This window comes from Mercenaria mercenaria, chromosome 15 (genome assembly GCF_021730395.1).
Source record: "Mercenaria mercenaria strain notata chromosome 15, MADL_Memer_1, whole genome shotgun sequence".
NCBI classification, from domain to species: Eukaryota; Metazoa; Mollusca; class Bivalvia; order Venerida; family Veneridae; genus Mercenaria; species Mercenaria mercenaria.
The window spans coordinates 57437217-57443320 of NC_069375.1; the positions used below are offsets into that span (position 1 = coordinate 57437217).

Below are 6104 nucleotides of genomic sequence, written 5' to 3' on the forward strand. Positions count from 1 at the left end.
TGCCATCGAAAGAAGCGTGGTCATACGGTGATAATTATTTTACCGATGAATAATTGCTTTCGCATACAAAATGGCGCGTGGAGAAAGCGCCACTTTCGGTAAACAAGATCTCGTTTTTTTGTCACGGGAGGTTGGCGAGATTTGCTCTATATGCCTGTCAAGTTGCCAATCTATTTATTTTTATAGCTCTTTGGTAATTTATATTATTGACAACAGATAAGGACAACAGCTGTTGTTTGATAACATAAAATACACTACGGTACCGTATATAAGCGGGCAATTAACGTGAATGGCTCGTTGGTCTAGGGGTATGATTCTCGCTTCGGGTGCGAGAGGTCCCGGGTTCAATTCCCGGACGAGCCCAATATTTTTGGTAAACTGCATACACTTTGCTACGAAGGTAATTGCCAACGGAAAAAAAGTCAATGCATGGAGTCTTATAAAAAAGAGCTTTTCTTTTCCCATTCGTTCTTATCTTTCAAATTTTAAAGCAACTTCAATTTTCATTACATACTCAAAATCAAACATTTTGTAATACCTTCTTGGTAGAAGAAGTATAAGTGATAGCATATACATTGTATGAACTGAGCGTCAAGGAATCAAGGCAGCAAGACTTGCATGTTATTGATTCAAAGACATCATCTGACAGGATCTTCAACAAACAGACCAGTCAAGTTTGGTAGTCCCCTGGGCCTGTAGGATATTAAGCCGAACATTATTAATTACTTGTGTGTTAAGGGTTTAAAATATTGAAAAATTGCATGATCCCTGAATTAATTGAGCTCATAATCAAATCATTTGAAAATCATTGATACACGAATCATTAAGGCTAGGTAGGCACCGGGAAAATTGTACATGGGATTGATAGGCCAGTCTCGCAAGCTCTGCAAGTTGACAAAGGACATTCAATTTAGTTTGTCAGCTAGTCTAATATATAGTCACCTTAGCGATTGGTCTCATTTCATTGAAGAAGTTGGTCAGTATATATATCCCTGGGTCATATAAATAGTATCATGACATATATTATGAATATATTATGTTATATTGTCGTAAATGGTACTTTACCCATGTATATGAATCTTTTATGTCACATTCTTGTTATATATTTATGTAAAGTCACATATGATTTTGCTCATTTTTTGTACTTGTATTGTATACGCTCACTGACTTTAAAAACGCCTCATCCATTTGTGACAGTCATATCATTCTTGTCACTTGTATTTAAATCATTTGCTATTAACTGATTAGCATTAAGAAAATCTGATCCAGCCTGCGTTTGATACCACCACGTGAACAATTTAACCTTTAACCTGCTATACATTTTTTTTTGTATTTATAAATCGAATGGTCTGCAATGCAATTATGGCAGTACCATTTAATATTCGAAGGGGTTTTTATTGAAAATTGACTGACCGAACAGCGAACAGTGCAGACCATGATCAGCCTGCACGGACGTGAAGGCTTATCTTGGTCTGCAATTGTCGCAAAGAGAAATTAAATTACGTCAACTTCACCTACGTTGGCGTTTTGCAACGTAAAATTCAGCTTTACCTTTTATGATCAGTTCATTTATCTTATAACGGTTAAACAAGCCAGAATGATGTGCAATAGTATTCTTTTCCGACTTCTATATATCTTCAGGACCGATTTTACTGTCACGCTCCGATCAGCGCAGGAATAATACCTAAATACCATTATTTATCATGAGTATTTCATAATATGCAATAATAAATATCTTCAAAAAAAAAAACAAAAAAAAAAAACAAAAAACACACACACAAACAGGGCGTTTTTAAAGTCTCTGAGCGTATGTGAATAGCCTGTATATACCTATAGTTTACTTGACTATAGAGCATTGGCGTAGCCAGGATTTTCATGAAGGGGTGCGAATACGAGCCGTGAAAAGACGCTTGGGTGTATGTGCGGGAGAAGGTTCCTCCTTCTGCAGGTGTGTGTGGCTTCCCAAAGAAAATTTTGAAAATCTAAAATTAATTTCGTTCAATTCACGAACAAGTCGTATTAGGACTTTAACCTGGTTTGTGAAAGAAACCAACAAATTTGCGAAAAGTACAACATTTTGAATGCGGCTATCTACCATCTGTAAAGTGACTTCTCCTTAATTAGTGAATATAATAATCTGCCACTTGTTGTAGATGCAGATGGGAATATACGGTTCGAGTAACGAGGTTGCCAGTATTTTAAACATCGTAAAATGGATAAAGGCTGAACACCACTAAATCCATCTGTTTTTTATTTCATATAAAACCCACTTACTTCATAACGGTTTTTCAACATTTTTATTATATCAGATTTTCAGAGACTTATATTCCCATTAAGAACTAGATCGTTACTTTAGAAAAACAAAAAGAAAAGGAGGTGTTGACTTTTATATAAGAAAACTACAGTTCGTTTAATACAACCCGCTGAATTTACTACTTTTCATTCTTTCAATTTCTCTTTTCGAGACATAAAATTCTTACGCCGCCATTTTTACCTAGCATGCGATAGGAACATGCCGATTTCAATAGAATGCAAAGTGATGCTTACTGAAACGCGGTAAAAGTAAGCACGTTGCTGTCGAGAAAATGCACTAGGAAAGGAAAAAAGATTAGTACTATTTAAATTTGGACTACATGTGACTAGACCAGCGGAGGCTTACATTCTATTTGGTAGTGATCAGCCTAAAGCAATAGCTGTACACCTGCGCGTAGAATGTCTGACTTCAAATGTCGCAGATACCGACTCACTTGTCCTACAACGCTGTTGTATCAAAATTCCGGTTGAGATGTTCACGGAAGATCATAGATCTCGTAACATAAAATTGCGGTGATTTGACTTAAATAATAAACAAATACGCTGAGAAAACCTAAAACAATGCGACCGCCTTCAATGCACTTTTCAAACATGTTTTCGAGGACGAAGAGTCGCAAATAGTCGTAGCTAGTATGTCATGCGGGTGGTTCAGGGCAAGTGATAATAGTCGCTTATCATTCTGCCATGTCATTTGTATAGAAGTTGGAGGAACTTCCCAAACAATTTGCTGAGCGCCAAAAGTATATGTTTGAAACTGTTAATGTGCAGGTTATTCTAAGCAAAGAAATTTAAAATAATCGCCCTCCCTCAGTACAAACTCATATGCCTTTACATGATTCAAACTGCTGGAGAAAACCATCAGTTATACATTTCCCGTAAAAACCGGGCGACGGCATGTCACCGCCATGGTACGACAGTATATCAGATCTTTTGGGCATGTGTTCCATAGTCGGCATGTACAAAAAGCGGATCCAGAATTTGGGTTTAGGAAGGCGGAGTATTTTGAGGGGTCGGGGTATACCCCTTGGAAAAAGTTTCATCTTTTAAATTTGTGATAAAGTACAATGAAGTGTATAGCTGTTTGTCCTGATTAGTACTATTGTCTGTTCAAACCATCACTTCAATAATTATAAATATTATTGGAATAAGGTTTTGCGAGCGTAGCAAGGAGAAAATTTTGACTTAATAACTGATATCTCAATTTAAGGCTATCAGAAGTGTATGCTCGCCAGATTTGACGGAGGGGATCTGTACCCGCCCCCCTGATTCTCCCTTTGTGTACTTGTATGCACTATTTTGCATGACTGTGACAACTCATAAAGTAAGTACTTGCAAGTTGGCGAGCGCAACGAGCCGGAAAAATACAACAAACATATAGAAAGTATGTTAATAGAATGAAGTTGGTAAACTTTGCCGAAAAATGGGGCTACCCCGCTGAATACGCCCATGTGGTTTACGTTTGAGTTATATCTTACACATATATTTTTGAATTTCTGATGTTAAGTGTAATGTCTATTTGTCACTTGAAATACTTTTGAAATAGATTACACGGGTACTAAACAGTGCCTGCGGCACTGCCTGTGCCGACGAGGATTGAAGGCACTTCGCTTCCTGTACCGCAGGTACTTCGTCAATGTTTACAAAACGAGCGCGATCGGTGAGTGATTTTTGTCATTTTTATCATTTTGTAACTGCATGAAGCATTTTTTCAAAAATCGGGGAATGTAGCGGGGTGTAAATGTATCTTATCTACATATCCATGCTTAAATTTGTGGCAAAAGATCAAATTCCTAGAAACGTAAGGACAAATAAGTTTAGAATGAAACCTGATTTTTTCACATCAGTGACTGTTTAGACTCATTTCTTTTCGCTGACCAAAACGATGCCGTCTCTGCCGTCGTAAATCATATTTATAAATGACATGTGATCTGCTAAAACATAAAATGTGTCCAGAAAATTCCGAATTTGAACGTTATGCCAATTTTGAAAAAGTGCCGCAGGCATTTCGACGATGCCGCAGCCCATTCGAGGTGCCGCAGGCACTTCTAAAAGTTTCATAAATTTGACCCATAACTAACCAAATCTCAAATAACTCGCATTCGTACGATTAAATTTTATATTCACAAATATAAAAAAGTATAGCAATCGGTTTATCTCCGCGGGTAATCTTAAACTCTAGTACGCGATTGTTCCGGTCAGTTAATTTCCCAAACATTATGCTTTTTGAAAATTGCCTTCTCTGTCCGTCCTATGCTGCCCGATATGTTATTCTTTTTTTCAAAGTTTTGTTTGCAGGAAACGAATAGGTTTTTACGTACATGTAAAAATTCTCCAGTTTGATCGTTTATGAGCTATACTTATATAAGTTCTCCAATTTTCTGAAAACATTTTTACAATATATATATATATATATTTTGTAGATATACTTAACATTTCCAGGAAAAGTTAGGCTATTAAAATAACTACAGAAAATTTCAACATCAATATAGTTTCGGATTTTATAACCGAAATAACTGTCTAGCTAGTAAGTGTAAGCTGTCCACAATGGGCTCTTACACAAATGGTATCGAGATTATAATGTGAATCATCGCAATAATATTTACAGGAAAATTCTGACTATTCAGACTCTTATTAGAAAACTTCGCTTTATCACGGTAATTTCTTAAAGTATCGCGACAGCTACCTGCCTATCTCATGGCAGAGGTTATAATGCAGTAATTCGGTCAAAAATGTGCTTCCGTGGTGTAGTCGAAAGAAGTCTCTAGTAAATAGATCCTAATTTTTTCCATTTTTCGCGCAACTGCGCGTAAATCGGGAGCCAAATGAGCATTATTTCACTCGTGGAATGAATTTTAAATAAAATAGGACACTTTTCATGCTAATACTCGCATGTTTTCGAGTTGTGTTACGTGAAAACAAAGTAGGGTTTTTTATTCTGCTGGCCGCTTTCTGAAATGCGGCAATATGAGGGTACCTGACTTCAGTTGACTTGCATTTCACTGCATACTATTAAACATCCCTTTTTCTTTTCGTTTACTCGAAGGAAATGTACAGGTATCTTGTGGAAAATAGGTCTACGACGGAGTGAAAATCTAGAAACTGTAACAAAATTGTTCTGAAGTAGCTGAATTTTATCTGAAATTTTTTATTGGTATATAGCCTATACCACCATAATGGACTGATATTTAAAGCGTTACAAAGGTTTGGTCCCTTTTATTTTACAACTATAAAGTCAATTTACTACAGTATCATGGGTGCATTTAGTTTCTGCTTTCTGCCCTTCTGTTTCTCTGTCGCAGTCTTCCATTTGTCTAGTTTCGGCCAAATTTATGTCCCGATACTTTTTGAAAGTGCCTGCGGCACCTCGAAGGGGCTGCGGCATCGTCGAAATGCCTGCGGCACTTTTCCGAAATTGGCATAACGTTCAAATTCGGAATTTTCTGGACACATTTTATGTTTTAGCAGATCACATGTCATTTATAAATATAATTTACGAGGGCAGAGACGACATCGTTTGGGTCAGCGAAAAGAAATCGAGTCTAAACAGTCACTGATGTGAAAAAATCACGTTTCATTCCCAACTTACTTGTCCTTACGTTTCTAGGAATTTGATCTTTTGCCACAAATTTTAGCACGGATATGTAGATAAGATACATCTACACCCCGCTACATTCCCCGATTTTTGAAAAAATGCTTCATGCAGTTACAAAATGATAAAAATGACAAAAATCACTCACTGATCTCGCTCGTTTTGTAAACATTGACGAAGTACCTGCGGTACAGGAAGCGAA

General features: G+C 36.9%; 1 non-coding gene across 1 annotated transcript; it reads left to right on the forward strand.

The window, feature by feature from the left end:
* Window positions 1-291: 291 nt before the first annotated feature.
* Trnap-cgg (transfer RNA proline (anticodon CGG)) lies at window positions 292-363 on the forward strand. Its single transcript has one exon. It is a non-coding gene; the product is annotated as a tRNA-Pro (tRNA).
* Window positions 364-6104: the final 5741 nt, after the last annotated feature.